Genomic DNA, 22,154 nt, shown 5'->3' on the forward strand with positions numbered 1-22,154 from the left:
TCTTCAGCAGGTTAGGTGTGTGCGTCAGGGCCCCGAGTCCGCTCAGGAAAGGAGGGGGGAGAGGGTTCCAGCACCCCGCTCGCAGCCGAGCATACGAGTCGCCGAAGAAGCCCCTGCCGTGGACTCCGGTCACCATTGGCACGATCCGGGCGGTTCTGTGTTGGCGGGTTTGCAGGCCCCCGAGGAAAGTCAGGCGTCCGTCCGCTCCTCCTCCTTGGCACTCCACCGCATCGTCACCGCGAGGCACATAGTGTGATGCTAGGCTCCGGTGTGGCCACCATCTTGTTTCCTTCGGCTGGTGACGGGGGTAGGGTCCGGCGGCCTCATTCGGGTCGAATGGTCCTGCGTTCGAAGATCATGTTGGGCCAGGTTGTGCTGTGTAGGTTCCGGTCGCCTTAGATGTTGTTGGCGACTCGGTAGCCTCAGCGGAACCGCCAGAATTTGACGGAGGCGGCGGGCATCCCACGGACAGCTTCAGAGGAGCGACGCGCCACGCCCCCCCGGGATACGGTTTCTTAAAGTTCTCTTTCCCTGAAGCGTGTTCTCTGAGTTATCCATTACCTGTGTAATCAGCTACGCGGCTGTACAAAGGTTTTTCTTTCCTCGTAAAAATGTATTGTATTGTCCAAAACTATTCTTATAAGCACATACCTGTTACAGCATCAGGAGAAGCTCACACACATTGGAGCTCATGTACCACGTGGCGCGGATTAAAATCAATGCGTAAAATGCATGTGTAGTTTTAAGAGTCAGCATCCAGGTCCCATTTTTTTGTTTCAAAAATTTGCTCTGGGAACTCGCCTACAAAGAGGAAGTGACTCATCTCCCTCAGCTCTTCTTCCATAGGTCCAAAAGGGGACTGCTCCACAGCTGGAGGGGCCCGAGTTGTTATCCCAGTAGTCCCAACCCCAGCTCTCCTCAAATGACCGCTAGCCAACCAGAGCTTCAAGGAGTTCTGGTCACCAACAATCTACTCTTCCTTCCAGGGCAGGAGAACAACGCCCTCCCCAGACCGGCAGAGCTCTTTAAACTAACGGCTTATGGTACAAGGAGGGGGCGTCTTGGCACTACGCCAGCATACTCACCCCACTGCAGTCTAGTAGATACCAGGGCTGGTCTCCCTCAGACAAAAAGACCAACAAACACTCAAGTCAGATCCCAAAAACGCTATTCAAGACTCAAACAGTAGCTAGAGTTCTGCTTTAAGGACCAATGAGGTTAGGTAGGTGGGTGGAGTCATACCAGGACGGTCAGATCAGACACACACTGGAGACTTTGCAAATGTTCGGGGTATTGGATGGGGGTTGGACTACATTCAAAGATGTGTAGTTCTTTACACGGTCCCTTTCTGGCTTTAGCCTCAAGAAGGTGTTCTATGGACGAAGAACCGATTACCAAGTTTTGCTGTGGATAGTGGGGGTGGTGGAGGGGGGTGCGGGGGGGGGGCTGATGTACACCTGTAAGGTCCTGTTCTTTTCTTGCTACTTTTACTGAAAGCAATTGTAAGATTTATTTTCATAAATTTGGATTGGAAAATACAGCTCAGATGCAGGAACTAATGTATACTGAAGGGCAGGAAAGGCTGGCACACTCTTTCAAAGTCACATTGTAATGCTGTTTCTAGGAAAGTACTTTTAGTTGTGAAAGATGTGAAGAAATTGTCATGCACTGCTGGAAAAGCGTTGCAAAGACCAGTAAGGTTTGGCTGTCGTAAGTCAATAAACGTAAGGCCTTCACTAGAGTACACCAATACAATTCACACCATTACAAGTGATAACAAGTGCTTAACACAAAAGAGACACACACCTCAAACCTAAAAGTTAAAGCAAAACTGCCCAGTGAAACCTGGGGCATCTAGAAGACTTTACATGAAATTGATATGATATGATATTTTATTTATAACGCGCCTATACACAAGTGTTTGATAGCACCAGTAACAACTGCAACTAAGGAACACAGGTATTAGTCACTTTTCACCAAATCATAATGCCAGAAACACGAAGAAGGAAAAAGGGATAACATATACATCCACATTCGCCCCATAAAACTATACATACTGTGACAAAGTCCCCTACCTAATCTTTGGGACTGACAGAGGGGTGGTCGTAAGGGTCAGGGGCTGGTGGCCCATTGCGCTAGTGGATACTGCACTGGAAAACGTATACATGGGTTGCCCAGACCACCCCAAGGCAGTCAAAAAATCACATCCACCGACACCAAGACCACCATGAAAAGGGTCCAGATCTAAAACCCTTCAGAATACCTTCCTTCGTAGTATTTGCACTCCTAGAGAGCCCTTCCAACTCCAAGGCTAGACCCAAGCACACAGCATAGGAATGATTGCCTTTGGCTTTAAGAGAACAGAGTTGCAACATTCTGAATTCACTGGTGAGTGTGGAAACACACTTCTTCCTTCGGCCGATGTCGAACGAAACATTTGAGAGCATGAGTGAGACCGCGTAGACTTCAAGAGTCCAGTGTATACAAAGTTGCTCTTAACTCGCAAACCGACTAATGGGAAAGTTGAGCACAAACAAAAACTGCTCTCCCACTCCCACAAGCATAACAGAGATTACCATTTACCTGCAGCACAAATGTCACATTCACACCAGATGTTGCTAACCAAAGGCTTTTTAAACCGTTGAGTTGCATGTTTGGAATTCAGAATCAATCAGTTCCAAAGTAGGCAAATTCAGCAGGACCCCAAAGGGGAGGGAAAGAGACCTCTCACATATATTGGGCAGGTTTTTAAATCCAAGATGGTGGCAGGCCCATGTCTTGATGACCTATCAGTTGCCCAACGATGGTCAGTAGAAACCCAACCAATCAAAACCCCCAATGTTATGCAACCCAGTGCCTTTTATGCCAACCAATAATCTATTTTACAAATTATGTCTTTTTACAATTATCAATTTAGAGGTGGTCTCTGGAGGAGCCATCAGATTGCTGTTAGCCAATCAGAAGTTGAATCCCTATAGAATGTAGCCCATTTGTGTTAGTCAGCCATACATTCCATCTAGCCTAAATGTCTAACTTACATAGACGAAACCCAGGATGTAGATATGTTGTTTGAACAGGTAACCCATTTGTCTCCCCTCCACACCGAGCACTTTCGTAACTTAGTGGAAAGCATGGGCTCATTCTACACAACCTGCACTAGCACATAACACAAACACCCCTGCACAACATTTCTGCCATAAAAATGGAGCAACTTTTAAAGACAAAAAACGAACTGTAGCTTCCCACATAACTCTCTGTCCCCTTAAACACAATCCAACCCTGTTTAGTTCACAGTTTACCTCCGCTGTGTCCATCCACACAGCATTCAGACATGGATGACTACCAGGGTCTTGGCCACCCACACATAACTTTAATGGCTGAAATGCACACATGCATAACAGCACCTCCCACTTTTCCCAAATTTGGACTCCGGTTCGTCCAAGGGCGTTCAAACAACAGTGTGTCGGTACCATAATTTTCGTGAAAGGCGCCATACAAATGACAAAATGAATGAATCAATGAATTAATTAATAAGCCACGACCAACCCCTTTTAAGCCCACCTGACCAAAGCCAGATGCCCAAATTACAGACCACCCTAGCCCACAGTAAACAGGGAGTTTTAATGAGGAGGTTGGAGGGAGAATTGGTCCCATTGGGAGAAAGAGTTGTTGAGGAGGTTGGAATGAAAAATGTTGTCATCTGGGAAGAGTTATCTTGGAGGGAGAGAGTTATCTGAAGAGGAGGTTTCAAAGAGTTTAGAAAAGGAGGCAACCAATATCTTCTGGAGACGAGGGCGGAGAAAAGATAGACGTTGAGAGAAGAGAGAAGGTTGAAGACGAGCAGTCACCCCTAATACCCAGAGAGACCAGGGAGCCTCTGATTGACCAGGTGGGCCCAAAGCAGACTTCAGAGTGGGAGATGAGGTAGAGGTAGTTGCAACATCACTGAGGGGCGGGGAAGTTACGGCAGGATTAGCAAGGAGTGGAGTGTCCCAGGAGCCAGGACCCTAGAACAGGGAGGCAGCCAGAGGGCAGTGAACTCCCTGCCCATGAAACCCAGAGACAGAGAGCGACTGCTGAGATAAATCAACCTCTGTCTCAGACTTCTGAAAGAGAACTTGAGACTATGCCACGGTGCAACATGTTCACCTTGGGGGCTCATACCAAAGACTCTCTAGATGCGGGCATGCAAACGCGCAACCTGCAGACAAAGATAAGGGTGTTCCACTGGACTCTGGAGTGGAGCTAGAATGAGTCCAAACCTTATAAGAGACCTTTCCCTTTCAGAACGATTGATTATTACTGATTTCCCATTCTGTTTTTCTTTCTTCTTTGGAACTATTTTTCTCTGCCATGCTCTTTGCATCTCATTATGCCATGAGTGACTTGAGATCCCTCTCCGGGTGTGAGGGCATGAATACCTGTGGGAGCATTGACTCTGCTGAACTCATACCTTGAGTTATACTCTTCACCCTTAGCTACCTGAACCATTTCATGGTATGAGTCTGGCGGTAATGGTAAAAGAGGCGGAAACGCAATTAACATCACTTATAATGTTCCACCAAATTATAGGCAACGGAAAGCAGCAGTAGATCCATTGCCAGTCATTTAGCTGGCAGAGTTGGCACCAGAGGAATTAACGACATAGAAGCAATGGTAATTCCCCAGTGCTAATTCCTTTGGTGGAATTAGTCCCAAAATTGACAGCATTAATTCCACAGTATTACAAGCTGAAACACTGTCAAAATACTGCCAGAAATAAGTGGTAGTTTCTCCATATAATGATCACAGTTTCCTCCACCAAATAGCAGACTTGAATGCTCCCATGTGAACAACATGACCCCACAGCTGCACCTGACAACCTCCAAAAGGGTATTTAAGGGACACACCATCCCTGAATACCATGTAGCCCCCGGCAGACATGCAGGGGCCCCCACTCTTCATTAATCTGCAGAAGATAGCAGGGCAGCAGCAATAAAGGAATTCTCCAGGGTCAAGATGGGGGAGACCTATAGAAAGGAAGCTGTCCAATCCCCGAGTCACACCATCCTCGTGGGCACTGACGGGCATGTTGAGGCGTAAACTGGCCTACCATGGCAGACCACTGCACCGTCATCCTGCCGGACATTGACAATAGGCTCAATATACCAACAGCCATACCACCACTGTTCAAGCTGGTATCCGTCCTGCACTTCCATGACACGGGCACGTATCAGCACACGGCCGGCATGCTGCATGGAATGTCACAGCTGACATTTTCCAAAGTTCCGGAACAAGTGCTTGATGTACTAATGAAACACCACATCTCTCTGCCCACCACCCATGCAGTAGTACATGCCACGAAGGCCAGATTCTACACCGCTGCCCACTTCTCCAATGTCATTGCAGCTTTGGGCTGCACGCTAGTGGCATTGGTGGTACCCCAGACATTGGAGAATGTGACATGCCATCTAAAACACTACCATTCTATGAATGCACACATTACATTGGATGCTCACCTCACTGTGAGCCACTGCTGTGCCAGTTTCCCAGGTTTATTTTATGATGTTCAGATACAGTGGAGCAGTACCTTGCCTGCATACATGGACACCCACAGAGAACAGCACACTTGGATCCTCGGTGTGTATCCACAAAGGTACATGTGGAAGTGAATGTGGAAGGAAACCGTGCCAAATACACACCGTCCGTATCTTGCAAGAAACATCTTTGATCATGATCAGCATTTCCTCAGTAATAGTCCATGGCACGCCCCATCCAGTGACTCACACACACACGGAAGCACTTGAGCTGAAGGGGAGACAGGTTCTAGTATGCAGAGGGTAACAAAACAGCAATTGCATCGCCTCACCCCAAAGATGCTGAATGCCCCAGGTGGTTACCCATGAAGGAGTGGGAAACACTGCACCACTCCTAGCAGTACACAACTCTATGGAGACATACAACATGCCAATCTAACACACCATCATAGGTACACATCCAAAACACCACAGACACACAAACAAGCCACACAGGCATCAATATGCCAAGTACCAAGTGAGATGTGCAGGGAGGAATGAGGGTGCAAAAATTAGGGGTGCACACATATGGTGCAGAGCAGAATGGGCACAGCCAACTGCAAAGGGATCCCAGCCCAACAGCACTTAAGTGAACCCACTTCACTTTATGAGAGTAGAACATCATCACCTGAAACTCAGGATGGATGAGCGCCACCATGACCTACATTCCACTGACCCAATGTCATGTCATTAGCAGGTGGACCTGGCTACCCACACCTACCATGACTCAATCAGGAACCCTGAGTTGCCACAGGAGGTTGCCTACAATGAGGCACACATACATTAGCTCGAATAGCTCAGGGGCAATGGAAGCAAGACGACCCGGCCCAAGACAGATTCGATCCCCGGGTCTGAGCTTAGAAACACTTAGAAACCTCTAGGTATTAAGCAGGCCTTGAGTAGGGGTGAATGTGGGTGCCCTGTGTAGTAGAAGAGTGTCTCTGAAAGATGCAGGTTGGGGCGGTCAAAGGAACATTTCACATTTGGCCAGCCCAAATCTGGCTTTTGCCACCGGCAGGGGTCGATGAGTGATGCTTGAGCAGTTTGAGTCAGCAGTCGACCGTCGTCAAAGTGGTGATCTTGGGTGCATCAATGTACAACCAATGAGGAGGCAGTTCAAGAGCTAGCTGGGTCGAGTCGGAGTTGTAATCCTCAGTGAGAGTTGGTGTGTGACTCTCAAGTGATTTGGTGCGGGTCCCAGCATTGAGCAGTCGCTTTGGGACTACCAGGTGATGAGGTTTGGCTGGGACACAATGCAGTGTCAAGCTGGTTGAAGGTGCAAGCAATGTTCGATGCGGTGGAGGAGCACAGCAACCAGTGCCGGCGACTTCCCTCTCATTCCAGGTGCAGCGATTATGGAACGACCGATTCGGTGCTGTCAACATGGAGCTTCGGCTGGTCTGGTCCTCTGGTTGCTGTGAGGTCCACTCAGGGGAACTCGAGGATAGGATAGTTCTGTTCAGGGTCTTGTAGAGGAGCAGTTGGATACATTATCCCTTACTCCCACCCCCTCACTGCCATCATACTGGAACGGTAGGAGAAGGGCTCTGTATGGGACCCCATGTGTTGTTCCTATACCTCATCAAGTGTACGAGAGACGATATGCACTCAGACAGCCGTACCGAATGTACCCTCACACTGACATTGTGGGAGCATGCCGTATGGAAGGATGTCAGCACGCAGCATTGGACATCATGGAGCGCTGAGTGAAACCTGGTGTGGACAGAGTGATGTCATAAAGAAGATAGATTAAGCCATACTGAAACGATATGACAATTCTGAAGAGTGACAGTGTAAGAGAAGTGACAAGAGGAGCATGTATGAAATGATAAAGTAATCATGAACTCAAAAGAAGATAAAGTAACTTCCTGACCAATACGTGTAAATACACAGTAACGCAAGGTAGAAAGACACATTGAAGCTTGCTATAGAGGAACATATAACGTGGCTAGGACGGCCATTATTGGAAAATGGATGCCGGCTAGTGCAAATATTCAACTCAGCTACCTCAGAGACAGACCAGGGTTGAAGAGTCAGGAGACGCTGGAAGAACAGCTTTGTGTTCAAAACAAAAAGGAGTCAATGTTGGCTGGGGATCAAGGATGCTATTTTTAAGGAATAGCTGCAAAGCACAAAGGGAGGCAGGCGGATGAGTCATGGACGTAAGACATATTTCTCTAAGAACAAACAAGAAAACATCTGCAAGAGCCAATTATTGGACAATTAAAAGTGTATAACGTCTATAAAAGGTATAAGAGCAAGTCTCCAGAGGCTGTGAGAAACCTGATGGTATTCTCCCACCTACTTCCCAGGATCTTCCATTCAGGTGGCCAGGGAAGGGCCATCGCTTTTGGATCCCGACCCTGGGGGTGGACAAGCAAGGGAGGATCCCCTGAGTGGAGGGTCACTGGGGATTGAGAGGAGAATACCCATGGGCAAGACATGGTATTCCCCCTTTCCCAATTATGCGCCAACCCACTCTCTCTCTCTCTGAGCCTTAATGGGGTATTTCCAATGACACCCCATCTCGCCCTACCCATTTCTATTAAGTACTGGGAGGAGGAAAAGGCGGTCGGGAGCAATGAAGATTACCCATAGAAACAACATAGAGATACTGTTCTGATCTTGATGGTCGTGCAGATTATTGTACCTCCGTCCCCAAGTACCGCACAGACACAAATGATACACTGCCTGTGCAATCTTTGAGGCCACAGGTGTGTTGAGCCGTCAATCAGGTAGCAGGAACGCCGGAAGGATCCCCTGACCACTGTAAGGCAATGGGTGAGGGTTAAGTAGGAGCAGTGCAAATGGTACAGGTAACAATCAGTAGTAACAAGGCTTACCCAAGTGTGATGTAGGTAGGGCCCTAAGCGTGGCGTGAGCCACAGTCTGCTGATGGTGGTAGAAGAGACGTTCTACACGTCTCGTGGGTGAGTCACACCTGGGTCTGATGTGGATGGACCAGCAAGGCAAAGAAAAGTCGAAACCAAGTTCCAAGATTCAAGGTTCAGAGGGGATAATCCAAAGGCAGTCCAAGAGAGAGTTCCAAGGTCGAGGAGCCGGGGAAACAAGGCGGGATCCAAGAGGCATAAATCCAAGGAGCAGGCAAGACAAGTCCGTTGAATAGTCCGAGGTCCCAAAGTCCGTGATCAAAAAAGGTAAACCAGAAGCGCTAAACAATCCTCAAGAGATCAGCTGTGAAGGGCTGTACCCGCGTTGTCAAGATGTTTTTAAACTCGTTAAGCAGTCACGTGATGTGTCCCGTGATGTGTCCCACGGACGTGCGAGACGTGACGTGATCACTTGGTCACGAGACGCCAGATGTTCGGGGTTGCTGTGGGAGTCTCCGTGGGCGTGGCCAGCCGTGAGTGTGCTTCCATGGCAACTGCCAGTGAAACGAAGGACGGTAGACGCCGGGGCTACAGGCTGGTGTCCTCCTACGCCGGGCGAACTGCTGGTGCTCTCTGTGTGCAGGGACTGCTCTTGTGGGTAGGTGTGGTGTGGGGCGTGTGATCGTGTGATTCCTGATAGGGTGAGCAACGGGAGACGTGACAGAGCCCCCCCTCAAAGGCCCACAACCCTGTGGGCTGGACGGGCTATCCCGATGAAAGCGAGCAACCAGACGCGGCGCATTGATGTCCCGGGAGGGAACCCAAGAGCGCTCTTCAGGGCCATACCCCAACCAGTCAACCAGATACTGGAGGCGACCCCTGCAGAGACGAGAACCCAGAATAGCACTGACCTCAAATGTATCCGGGGAGGACACAGAAACAGGGGCAGGAGACTGGACCATCCGGGTGAGAGCAAGACAGGGCTTGATGTTAGGCGGAAACCTGTGCAGTTCCCTCTGGGACCACTGCAAAAGATTTAGGACTACAGGCGTTTGGCGGTGAACCCACTTGGTAGCAGTCTGCACCACACAGATTCACTTGGTAGCTGTGGCTGAGCAGTCAGACTTCTCTCAAGAAAAGTTGAGCAGTATGTGGAGTATACAAAATAGGGCAATTCTTCACAGCAAGACAAGCAAACACGCAACGAAGCTTAGTGTAAAGATATTAAGGTATTTATTTATAACAGAACATCTATGAAAAACACTATGGCAATATCACGGCAAACAAATCAAACACAATTACTCTACGAGCAGAAAACGATCAATCCCCCTAGCAATATTTCGACAACTCTAGGTTCTACTGGTACCACTTATTTTCAGACAGAGGTGTATACCTCAACCTAGATGACACTCTAATATTGGTTAGGACGGGAGAGAAAAATAAGCAGGTTATGAAATCAACACAGTTCAATCCTTCGCGGATAAAATGCAAGGCAGGAAGGCAAGAATCACAATAGATCATAAAATTCAGAGGCCAGGCCCACTCGGAGAGAGGCAAGGCGCGATGTCCCAAAAAGTCTCTAGTGGAGATGCATTCAAGTCTTTGTAGCAAATTGTTATCAGCAGATTGAACCAGTTCAGAACAAATAATGAGAAAAGCTTGAAGGCGACCCAACGGAAAGGAGAGGATTAGGACACCTCACTCGAACCGATCGAAAGGGAAGCCAGGCGGACACGGTACCTTGTTGTGGAGGGCAGCTCCGGCGGGGGCAGTTGTTCCTGGTGGTGGATGCACGTCGGGTCTTTGCCAAGAGTAGAGATGATCTCGTCATCGAAGAAAAGGGAAGTCTGGTGCACCACCAGGGAAGAGACCAGCCGCAGAGTGCTCCGTCACAAGGCACCACCTTTTGGTCGCGGTACAGGGGAAGTGGCTATCCGGTTGCCGAGGTGCTCTGCACGGGCGATTCGACCACTGCGTCCTGAGGCAAATAAAAAGCAAAGGGGACTGGTTGTTCCCACCAGCCAGGGGAAGAGACTCTCCGGCAGGGAGATCTCCTCTGTCGTCGGGAAGTGGTGAGTCGGTTCCGCAGTGCTCCACCGGAGGTGTCGTCGTGCAGGTCGGCTCAGCGTTACCCTCGTCGGATTCTTAGGTCCTGTGGCGAACTCTGAACATCCAGTCCCAAAAGCCCTGCTTTTATGCAGAAAACCTCCATTCATTCAGCCTAGCTGTCAATCAACACATGCTAAGTGGTGAGCGGGAAGGCTCACCACTTGGGCCAATCACTCCAGAGTGCGACCGGAGTTGGCAAGGCAACTCGGTCCAGGGTGCCTAAACCCCCTCCCACACCCCTGTGGTAACCCAGACAGAATGGCACCACTTTGGAGGGTCTCTGTCCAGAGGCCCGCCAAAAGTGGAACAAAGGGCTCAACCTTTGGTTTAGGAGTCACAGAGACGAACACAGACGCCATTTTAAAAACCGAGTTCTGGCAGAAAATACCATCCGATAAACTTATTTAAGATAAGTAGATCGGTGGTACGTTAGAGATTAACGAAGAAAAGTATCAATCTCCAACAATGGTAACGAATCCAATAGGGTTATGATCAGGGTCGAACATAACAAGTAGTTTCCACTGCCACCAGCCAAAACTCGACGAGGGGGGACGGGACAGTGCCCCCTCGAGTAACAGATCGAGGAGTAATCGAATTACCCCTACTAGTACGTCCACAATAAGATGGTTTGTACTAGTTCTGTTAGTAAATTTAGGTCTAGTAAAGCCAATGGTGACTTTACATGCCCGGGGAGACAGTAGTCAGTCCCCGGGTATGGAGTCTATGGTGGGGGTCCGCTAGGACGCCCCAGTGTTACGGCACGTAGGGTGCGGTGTAACACACATAGAAAAACATATGAGGCCCTATGGAGTAAAAGACCCCATAGCCCATCGAACACATTGACACTTCAAAGGAATTACACACATACATGTCCAAGAGTGGGAGAAAAGAGTCTCACTCTTGGCAGGATGGAAAAAAACAAACTCCAGAAATCCAGCAAAGCTGCTGGGGGACTCACTAGGTTAGGAAATTCAGCCTAAACAGAGAATTCTCCCTAACACTTGAGCAGGGAGGTGTGGAACACCGGGTGGATATGCCAGGTAGAGGGAATAGAGAGCCGTAGGGCCACCGGGTTCAGAACATGGGTAATCTTGTAGGGACCGACAAATTGGGGCAGCAGCTTCCGGCAACCAGGGATCCGCAAATGGCGAGTCGACAGCCAAACACGGTCACCTACCCGATAAACAGGGGCCGCTACCCATTTCCTGTCGGCCTTGGATTTCATAGAGGTCTGGGCTTCCCGCAAATGGATCAGTGTCTGGGCATGGATCGAGTGCAGATCGCGAGCACAGAGACTGGCAGCGGGAGTGGAGGAGGAAGAAAAATTGTGGAGAGGGAGAGAACGAGGGTGCTGCCCATAGAGCGAATAGAAGGGGGAGAAACCAGTGGAGGAATGCCAGGCATTGTTGTACGCGAATTCGGCCAAATGGAGCAGGTTCAACCATGTATCCTGATACTGAAGGTTCAGGCAGCGCAGGTACTGTTTGAGGGCCTGGTTCACCCTCTCGGTTTGGCCATTGCTCTCCGGGTGGTAGGCTGAGGAGAAGCGGGCATCAATGCCAAGGATCTTGGTAAGGGCCTGCCAAAAACGAGATGTAAACTGCGAACCGCGGTCGGATACAATGACTTGTGGAAGACCAAAGAGACAGAAGATCGACTTGAAGAATAGCTGGGCCAGAGCAGGGGCTGAGGGTATCCCGTGACATGGAACGAAACGGGCCATCTTCATGTAGGAATCGACAACCACCCAGATGGAGTCGTACCCTTGTCTGCGAGGCAAGTCTGTAATGAGGTCCATAGAAACCGTATGCCATGGTCTGGGAGGGATAGGTAGGGGCTGAAGGAGACCCACGGGACGACCCCTGCGTGCCTTGCACTGTGCACAGATGGAGCAAGTGTTTACATAATGTTGAACGTCGCGCCCCATAGATGGCCACCAACACCATCGCTTTAGTAACTCCAAGGTGCGGTGCTGTCCGAGGTGCCCATTGATGGCCACGTCGTGGGACCAAGCAAGTGCCTGGTTACGTACGTCGCTAGTGGGGAGGAACAGCCTATCTTGTATGAACGGCAACCCTTCCTGGAGTACCAAATCCCATTCCGTTAGTGCTTGTGGATGGTGTGAAACCCACTGTCGGATGAGAGCTAGCATGGGGGGAGGAGGAGTACACATGCATATGACATGACCTTCGTTTAGAAGAATATCTGGGTATAGGGGCAAAGAATCCCCCCTGGGCGAGCGGGATAGGGCATCGGCCTTACCATGTGAAAGCCCTGGTCTGTGTTTTACCACGAAATCATAAGCGGCAAAAAACAGGTGCCAACGCACTTGTCTGCTGTTCAAGCACTTAAGGGAGGCCAGGTCCTGCATGTTTTTGTGGTCTGTGTAAACCACGGTTTGGTGTTTGGCCCGAATGAGATGGTGTCGCCAGGTCAGTAGTGCATCCTTAATGGCCAGTAACTCCTTCTCGGTGACTGTGTAGTGAGACTCTGGAGGTGTGAACTTTCTTGAGTGAAATGCTACGGGGTGCAGCTGACCCGTGGAGGGACAAGGTTGGGAGAGCACTGCGCCTAATGCAAAGGAAGAGGCATCGGCTTCCACAACAAACGCGGGTTCGGGGTCGGGATGCTGTAGTACAGGAGCTGTGGTGAATCTGACTTTGAGTGTCTCAAAAGAACGCTGGTGTTCTGAGGTCCAACAAAACTGGACCCGAGGACTGGTCAGGGCAGTCAGTGGTGAGACAATGGACGAGAAACCGGCAATAAATCACCGATAAAAATTGGCAAAACCCAGAAACGATTGGAGCTGTTTGAGACTGGTTGGGGCTGGCCATTCTGTGATGGCACAGACTTTGGACATGTTCATGGATAGACCTCTGAGTGTAATGAGAAAGCCTAGGAATTCTACTTCTCTAGTATGAAACACACATTTCTCGGGTTTGGCGTACAAGGAGTGTTTCTTTAGTCGAGTTAGTACTTCTGTGACATGGCCTATGTGTTCCTCCAGTGAGGACGAGAATATCAATATGTCGTCTAGGTAGGCCACGACGAAAACGTCTAAGACGTTGCAGAACACTTCGTTGACAAAGCGTTGAAATTTAGCAGGGGCATTGCAGAGACCGAAAGGCATTACAGTATACACGAAGAGCCCTTGTTGAGTACAAAATGCCGTCTTCCACTCGTCTCCGCTACGCATACGAACCAGGTTGTACGCCCCCCGAAGGTCCAACTTAGTGAAGATGGATGCCCTGGTTAATCGGTCTAGAAGCGTGGAGATGAGGGTTAAGGGATACCGATTCTTAACGGTAACGCGTTCAACCGTCTGTAATCAACACAGGGACGTAAGTCACCCTCCTTCTTAGGCACGAAGAAGATCGGATTGGCAGCCGGGGAGCAAGAGGGTCGTATGTGACCTAAGCGTAGGGCCTGTTGGATGTATTCCTTGAGTACCAACTCCTCCGATGGAGATAAGGAGTATATCCTGCCCTTCGGTATTGTTGCCTCAGGAACCAAATCAATGGGGCAAACATAGGGGCGATGTGGTGGTAGGCCCTCTGCCGTGACTTTGTCAAACACCTCTAGGAATCCATGATAGACAGCGGGGATCCCTGCTGTAACGGCCCCCACAGTGTGTGGGACGTTCGCAGATGGGTCCGTCTCATCAAGGCTGGCGGAGGCCATGGCCCCAAGGACAGTGGCCGGGGATGTAACCGTAGTGGACTCGATCAAACAGAAGTGCTGGCAGAGTTCAGATTCAAATGTGACCTGCCCAGTGCCCCAGTTAATCAAGGGATTGTGCTGTTTCAGCCACGGGATGCCTAAAATGATACCAAACTGTGGAGTGGTAATGAGATCGAACGCTAGCGTCTCTTGGTGCGTGCCCTGAATCACCACTAACATGGGAGCGGTTTGGTACTCAATGGGACCAGAGGCAAGTGAGGTACCATCGACTGCTTGTACCAGCTCCGGGTACTTCTTCTTGATCAAGGGTAGATTGAGGCCGTGAGCTAGTGAGATATCAATGAAGCAGCCAGTGGCCCCGGAGTCGATCACGATCTGTACTGAGTGTGCCAGATCACTGGTTGGTTTCAACTGGGCCTGGACTGCAATCGGTCTGATGGGACCAAATACGGGTTCAGTGGGGGTCAGAGAAGGACTCGCCCGTACCTCCATTCTTAGGGGCGAGCCTTCTGAAAACCCGATGCTTTATTTTTTGGGCGGCGGGGACATACCTTAACATAGTGCCCTAGTGTACCACAGTAGAAACAGGCGTTATCGGTTCTCCGACGCTCCCGCTCGGCCTGGTTGATGGGACTCCGGATCCCCCCGATTTGCATGGGTTCCGGAGCAGAGACGGGCGGGGCTGGGAGTGCCTGGTTGGAAAAAGCCGTCTCGGCTCTCCGCTCGGACCTGCGAGCGTCCACCTGTAGAGCCAGGTCCACTAGTTCGGAGAAGACTGAGGGAAGAGCTGGAACCACAGAAAGAGCGTCTTTCATGTGGCTACAGAGACCGCGGTAGAACACTATGGCTTTCTTTTCTTCAGGCCACGAGGTCTCTGCAGCCAGTTGATTGAAACGGGTGATGTAATCAATCAGCATTTGCTTTCCGTGTGTAAGATCAAGCAATTCCAGGTCTCGGGATTGAGCCTTTTACCTGGTGTCAAAAACCTTTGCCATCTCTGTCACTAGTAGGTCGAAATTGTATAGGGCAGGGTGATCGCTCTCTAGTAATGGGTTCGCCCAAATGGCCGCTACACCCGACAGGTGAGAAAGAAGGAAAGCTGCCTTGGTAACGGAGTCAGGAAAGAGCTTGGGTCTACACAAGAAGTGAAGTTTGCACTGGTTGAGGAAGGTGCGATATTTCCTGGGATCCCCCTGATAGCGCTCAGGGGCAGCAAGAGGAAAGGAGGTTGGAAGGACCATTGGAGAGGGGACTGTGGGTGCTGTGGGCGGAGGTGGAGGCGGAGCTGGGGAGTTGGGGTCGCCAAACTCGGCATCTGCGGGTAAAGGGGCACGTGTGCTTTACAGGGCGTCGAGTCTATGGTGGATGGCCGTTGTGGCTGCGGCCATGTCGGTCCTAAGGGCCGCAACCGCTTGCATTAGAGCGGCCACAGGGTCCCCGGAGGAGGTATCCATAATCTGGACGACCAGGAAGGCTTCACAGTCTGTTCTGATCTTGATGGTCGTGCAGATTATTGTACCTCCGTTCCCAAGTACCGCACAGACAGAAATGATACACTGCCTGTGCAATCTTTGAGGCCACAGGTGTGTTGAGCCGTCAATCAGGTAGCAGGAACGCCGGAAGGACCCCCTGACCACTGTAAGGCAATGGGTGAGGGTTAAATAGGAGCAGTGCAAATGGTACAGGTAACAATCAGTAGTAACAAGGCTTACCCAAGTGTGCTGTAGGTAGGGCCCTAAGCGTGGCGTGAGCCACAGTCTGCTGATGGTGGTGGAAGAGACGTTTTACACGGCTCGTGGGTGAGTCACACCTGGGTCTGATGTGGATGGACCAGCAAGGCAAAGAAAAGTCGAAACCAAGTTCCAAGATTCAAGGTTCAGAGGGATAATCCAAAGGCAGTCCAAGAGAGAGTTCCAAGGTCGAGGAGCCGGGGAAACAAGGCGGGATCCAAGAGGCAGAAATCCAAGGAGCAGGCAAGACAAGTCCGTTGAACAGTCCGAGGTCGCAAAGTCCGTGATCAAAAAAGGTAAACCAGAAGCGCTAAACAATCCTCAAGAGATCAGCTGTGAAGCGCTGTACCCGCGTTCTCAAGATGTTTTTAAACTCGTTAAACAGTCACGTGATGTGTCCTGTGATGTGTCCCACGGACGTGCGAGACGTGACGTGATCACGTGGTCACGAGATGCCGGATGTTCGAGGTTGCTGTGGGAGTCTCTGTGGGCGTGGCCAGCCGTGAGTGCGCTTCCATGGCAACTGCCAGCGAAACGAAGGACGGTAGACGCCAGGGCTACAGGCTGATGTCCTCCTACGCCGGGCAAACTGCTGTTTCTCTCTGTGTGCAGGGACTGCTCTTGTGGCTAGGTGTGGTGTGGGGCGTGTGATCATGTGATTCCTGATAGGGCGAGCAGCGGGAGACGTGACAGATACAAAGTGAGGCTTACCATCCAACACCTTTGAATTGTCACACCAATAGAATCAGAGAAGATAAGGCACATTTCCCCAACTGTGCACACCTGACTCCAACTGACTCTCACCTGCAGTATAAAAAGGGTGTTTCTGCCAGAATCAGTGAGCAAGCTGGGGATGCTGACTGGACCAGAGGAGCGGCAGGAAGAGAAGCCTGGAGGATCCAGAGGTGAACGGCGTGCTGAAAGGCTGGCCTGGTGTTTGTGAGGGGCTGCAGCATGGCTAGGGAGCCGTGTCTCCAGGGAGCCGGAGCAAGTCAGCCTGTATCCTGCTAGCAGTGTTCAGGAGAATGCTTGTTCCCTTGGGATGTGTGCCAGTCCCAAGGGTGTCTGAGGAGCAGGTGGTGAGACCCTGACCTCGACCCTACGCTACCCAGTGAGTTTCGAACAAGTGAGAGAGGGAAACCCGGGAGCGTGCTGTTGGCTGAAGCGGAAAGGGAGAAAGACATGATTTTGCAAAGCGGCTTGGAGCAGAAAGAGTGAAAGCATAAAAGGAAAGAATGTAAGAAAGAAGGAACAAGGAAAGTGGAAAACATTATAGCGGCACAGAAATAAAACAAAATCCAGAGTAAAATAGGTGAAGTAAGAAAAGGGTGCGAACGAACCGAAAGGAGTGAAGGAAGTGTGCAAGAGGCACCATATGGAAAGGGACAGGTGCATGTGTGCACAATCGAAGGAAGCCTGCAAGAGGCACAACACAGAGAAAGTCAAGCAAAAGAAGGTACAAGCGTGCACAACAAAGTAAAAGAAACACACACACATAAAGGGGGTAGAGAAAACACGGGAAGATAAAAGGTTAAAAGGAAAATAAGCACAAGAAATAAAGAGAGGGGCGAAATATCAGAGTGGTTACGCTTATGACTAGCAAAGAGCCTGGCATTTTCGAAGGTCTCTGATTCTACCCCATGAAAGAATTGCATGTGAAAGAAATTGTATGTAAGAGAAAGGTAAATCCTGACAAGCTGAACTTGTGTTTGAAACAGAGACGCATTAGCTGGGGGAAAGGAACCCTGAGAAGCAGTAGAAGAATTGTGTTATATTTTGTTTTGTTTTGAACTTTGTAAATAGGGGACTAGACTTGTGGATGGGAACCCGAAGAGGCCCATTAAAGACATTGGGCCTCATTATGAGACCGGCGGTAGTCGGCACAGCTGCCACTGGTATCATTTTTTTTCTGGTGCCCGTGAAAGGGCAATTACGGGGTCATTACGGCTCTGCTGGACCCGGTAATTGCCCATTCGCGGGCGCCGGAATAAAATGCTCCCCATTCCCATTTGAGCCCCATAGGGCTCAATGGGAATGGGAATGGGGAGGTCGGATACACCGGCACCATTCGTCAGGTCAGACCTGGCGGGCGGGAAGGCACCTGTGGCCAAGAGGCCTGTGTTTGCAACTGGAAAGATCGAAGCTTCGGGAAGGGAACCCCAAGAGACACAGAGACATTGTGAACTCCATTGACTTATAGCAAGAGCCCTGCATGGAAGGATCCAAAGGCAACCCTTTTGAGTTTAACTATTTTGAACTGGTAGAACTACACCTATTGGTAACCCTACCAGAAACCAGCAGTGGTTTACATTTCCTTTATTTATTTGTTACCACTATTTTTCTTTAAGAAGACTTCCTATCACATTTAGTCAAAGAGTGAGGGCAAGCACAGGTTTAGACACAGACAGATTTTGGTTTTGGACTTTCAGACATCGACGGCCCTTAGAAACATCAGTTATGGGAACAATCCCTTTAGACTTATGGCCAGTTAGGTATTAGACCAACCCCAGAACTTTATTAAATAAAGGTTTTATAACTGTTATCCCTAAGTCTGTGTCTCTCTTGATACTATGCCTGTCTCACAAGGCCAAGAGGAGCAATGACACCCAGTTTAATTAAATAGCTTTAAATAAGAGGTTGAAATTGACAAATTCGTGGTCTCTTGAAATATGACTTAGAAGTAAAAAACAAGGGCTATTCATTAAGCCTCGGATGAAGATAGTGATGTGCTTTCACTCCATTAAATGTCCTAGAAAAGAGAACAGGCTACAAGGTCAACTACAGATGGGAAACATTGGCTCATGGCCGTACTGATGAGAGATGATGAACTAATTGAGAAATTGGGGAGTAATCTGATATGATCCAAGCACCTGGGTTTCGGTTTCCTTATGTGCTGCTAGCCGATCTGAAAGTCCAAGGTTGGGTGGGGATACCAACCAATCAGTGGGTTTGTTGGGCAACCTGCTATACAATGTTGCATAGACCAAGTAGACATGTTCCACTAACCAATCCCTCCCGTCGATAGGTTTCATGGTTTGCCACATAGGATGACATCATAGATGATGCAAATTGGGTTATAACACCCCTGTGTAATCAGGTTTGTCTGCGATTGTGCAAGCATCAGTCCGATGTCTGCCAGTTTACCCTGCTTTATTAAATCAAGAATAAAGTACTTTGCCATATTCTTTGAGTCTGTCCAGTTACTTGGTCTGAGATCTTTATTGGTAATTCCATCTAGGACCTGAAACTCTTCAAGGTGCTAGAGCACATGTTGGTAGCAGTGTTTATGGTTCCCTTCTAATCGACCGAGACTCAGATCCAGATTCTTTTGGCCGCTCCCGCCATTAGCCAGAAGACCGCAGAGCTTCCTGTGGAGAACGGCACGCAATAAATCATGTGAAAATAAATACGGTCGGCAGGTCCCCTTTTGACAAAATTCCTATCCGGTCCATGCAGATGCCCCGTGGACAGAAGGCGATCTATTTGGTTGAGGGAGATTAGATAACGAGGGACTAGAGATGAGCCACGGATGAAAGTAGAACATTGAAAGTGGCAAAAATAAGGGGGAGAGACTGTGTTGTAAATAATACATATATGTAGAAAGGTAACAAAATGTTTGCATACTATAAAGAAGAGATGTAGATACCTCAATTCCCGGTTCCAAAGGGATGGAAAGGTGCCACTAAAAAAGAAAAAAAACTGTTTACTCCAAAGAGGGGCGGTAATTATTCCTGAGGCAAAGCCAACAAGAACAGTGCGCATCAAGCTCCAAAATGGGGTAAAAATGAGATGAGATACATTTACTCATACGCAGGGTAAAAAGGATTAAATTAAAGACCGATTTTGAAAGATTGCTCTGTGCTCGCACAGAGCGGTCTTTCTAAATCAAATTATCACACTCCTCCCGCGCACAAGTGCGCGCAGGGGCTCACAGGCTGGCCAGGACCCGGAAGCAGTGTCCAGGGAGAACAGATAAGTGTATGTGTGCATGTGAGTCTGTGTGTGTGTTTTGTGTCTGTGTGTGTTTTGTTTTGGGGTAGTCTTGGGCGGGGAGGGAGGTGTGGGGGATGAGGGAGGGGGTTTCAGGCAGGTGAAACCTCCTGATTTTGCACAAATCCAGAAAGCGCTGGTGGGCGTGGGATCGGGGGGGGTTCAGTGGAGGTAAACAACTTAGTCTTTTCAATTTTTGTAGGCTGCCTAAAATCGGCAGAGAAAAAAATCAGCCATTTTGTTTGGCGACATACAAACAGCGAAAATAAGACATAGAACCACAAAAGAAAATTGTTGTGTAGAATTTTAAAGGCGGATAAAACATTCAGATTTTCTGATGATCAAATGCAAATTGATGGTGCCTGCTCAAGTTGATCAGTGTGGTATATTTGATGACATAAAGAGAAGAATAGAAAATCGGGTAAGTACAGACAGTCAAAATAGACTTGTTATCATGGGAGACCCTCCTCTTCTACACTTATGCAGGACATTACCAATATACACAACTAAGATAAGGAAATATCATTCGCAATAGGTCTGAGACACAACTAATAAGACACTCATGCCGTGGCCTCATGAGGGTTTGTTGTCAAAACCTGTATTGCGACACATGACAACGTAGTTGCATTCTACATATAAGGGAAAGAAGTTACAGAACAGGTTGGCTATTTTAAGGCTATGGAAGATGTATCAGAGTGAGAAAGAAGATCCAGTGGAAACGGAGTGGGTGCTTAATCAGCATAAAGGGTAAAGAAGTGAGAGGATTCGCTTTATTCCTACGCTAATATAGCGGCTAGAAGAAACATGTACCCAGAGTCCCACATACTGGAGAACGATTAGGCTACCACAGTGTTTAAAGACGTTGTGACAGGAGTACGTTTACACTCCATGAAGGGGTAATGATTAGAGGCAGAGATATCTGTGTCCAGCTAGTGTACGTCTAGTCTGTCAAGCGTCTGTTTTACATGTTTTGTTGTGACGTCATATGTGAAATATTTTTTTTTAAGAGAACTGATTAAAAAATGTTGCGCGATTCAATAGCTGAGATGGAATCGTACACAAATTGATGTTTTTGAATAAATTAGAAGATATAATATTTTTGTGAAAATTTGGATTGGAGCTTGCAGTGTTTGGTGATTGCTCTTATTGTCACAAGTTGTTTAAACCACACAAAAGCATTGACAAGTGTTGTATAAGAGGAAAGGGAACAGATTTAAGCATGGAGGACATGACTCCATTAGCACACTTATGCAAGCAGTTGCCAAAACACGCACCCAAGCTAAAGAAGTACAGTACCGAGTGGGTTAAAGGTACCGCTCACAAGATGTTCATGCCATGGCCACAAAATGGGTCTTTATCTAAAGCCATCTTACAACACATGACGGCATATTTGCATGCCACATATACCGGCAAGAAGTTAGAAAAACGCCTTGCTGTTCTTGAATTGTGGAAAATGTACGAACAGGTAAAGGAGAAAGAGCTGCCAACAGATTGGATACTTAATGTATGCACAGAGGGGGGTGAGACGCCCACCGTGCCACCTGCCCGGCCTGAAACAACAATTGAAGGAAGTAAGGACGAGGGATTATACCCGTTGAGGGAACTTAAAGCAGCCACGGGGTACAGCAACCCCACATATGAGTCACCTACACATAGTAGTGACGAAAATCAAGGGAAGGATAAGGACAAAAATATTGCCTCCACAGTCCCATGGGACAAGGGGAGGCACGATGATGAAAGGAAAGATCAGGCACAGACAAGTGCATCTCTCAACAAGGGGAGAGAAGGGAAGAGATGGAAAGGAAGCGAAGACAGAACTGATGAGATAGCATTCGCAAAAGACGAATGGATGGGAAGACACAATTTATTAAAATTCGATGGTAAAGGCATTGATGACGCAAGACAAAGGGAGAGGTTAGATGAGACACAGAGAGACACAGAGAAAGGGGAAAGAAAAGGAGTTAAGAGACGAAAGGATAAGATGGAAAGACAGACAAAGGCGAGAACAGCTATATCACGAAGAGCAAGAAAAAAAGCTTGATCGCAACCCAAGAGCAGTCTACGATCAAGACAGACAGAAACAGCAAAAGTTAGAAGAAGAGCAAAGGATACGTGAGAAAAGAATAAGGAGGCGAAGAGATGAGGAAATACAAAGGGCAGATGAAAGTAAAAATGAAAAGAGAAAGGAAGAAGATAGAGTCAGAGAAGAGGCAGGAAGCGCAAAGAATTTAATGACAATATCGAACGTAAGTGAAGAC

This window comes from Ambystoma mexicanum, chromosome 10, assembly GCF_040938575.1.
Source record: "Ambystoma mexicanum isolate Mex_15411 chromosome 10, UKY_AmexF1_1, whole genome shotgun sequence".
Classification (NCBI taxonomy): domain Eukaryota; kingdom Metazoa; phylum Chordata; class Amphibia; order Caudata; family Ambystomatidae; genus Ambystoma; species Ambystoma mexicanum.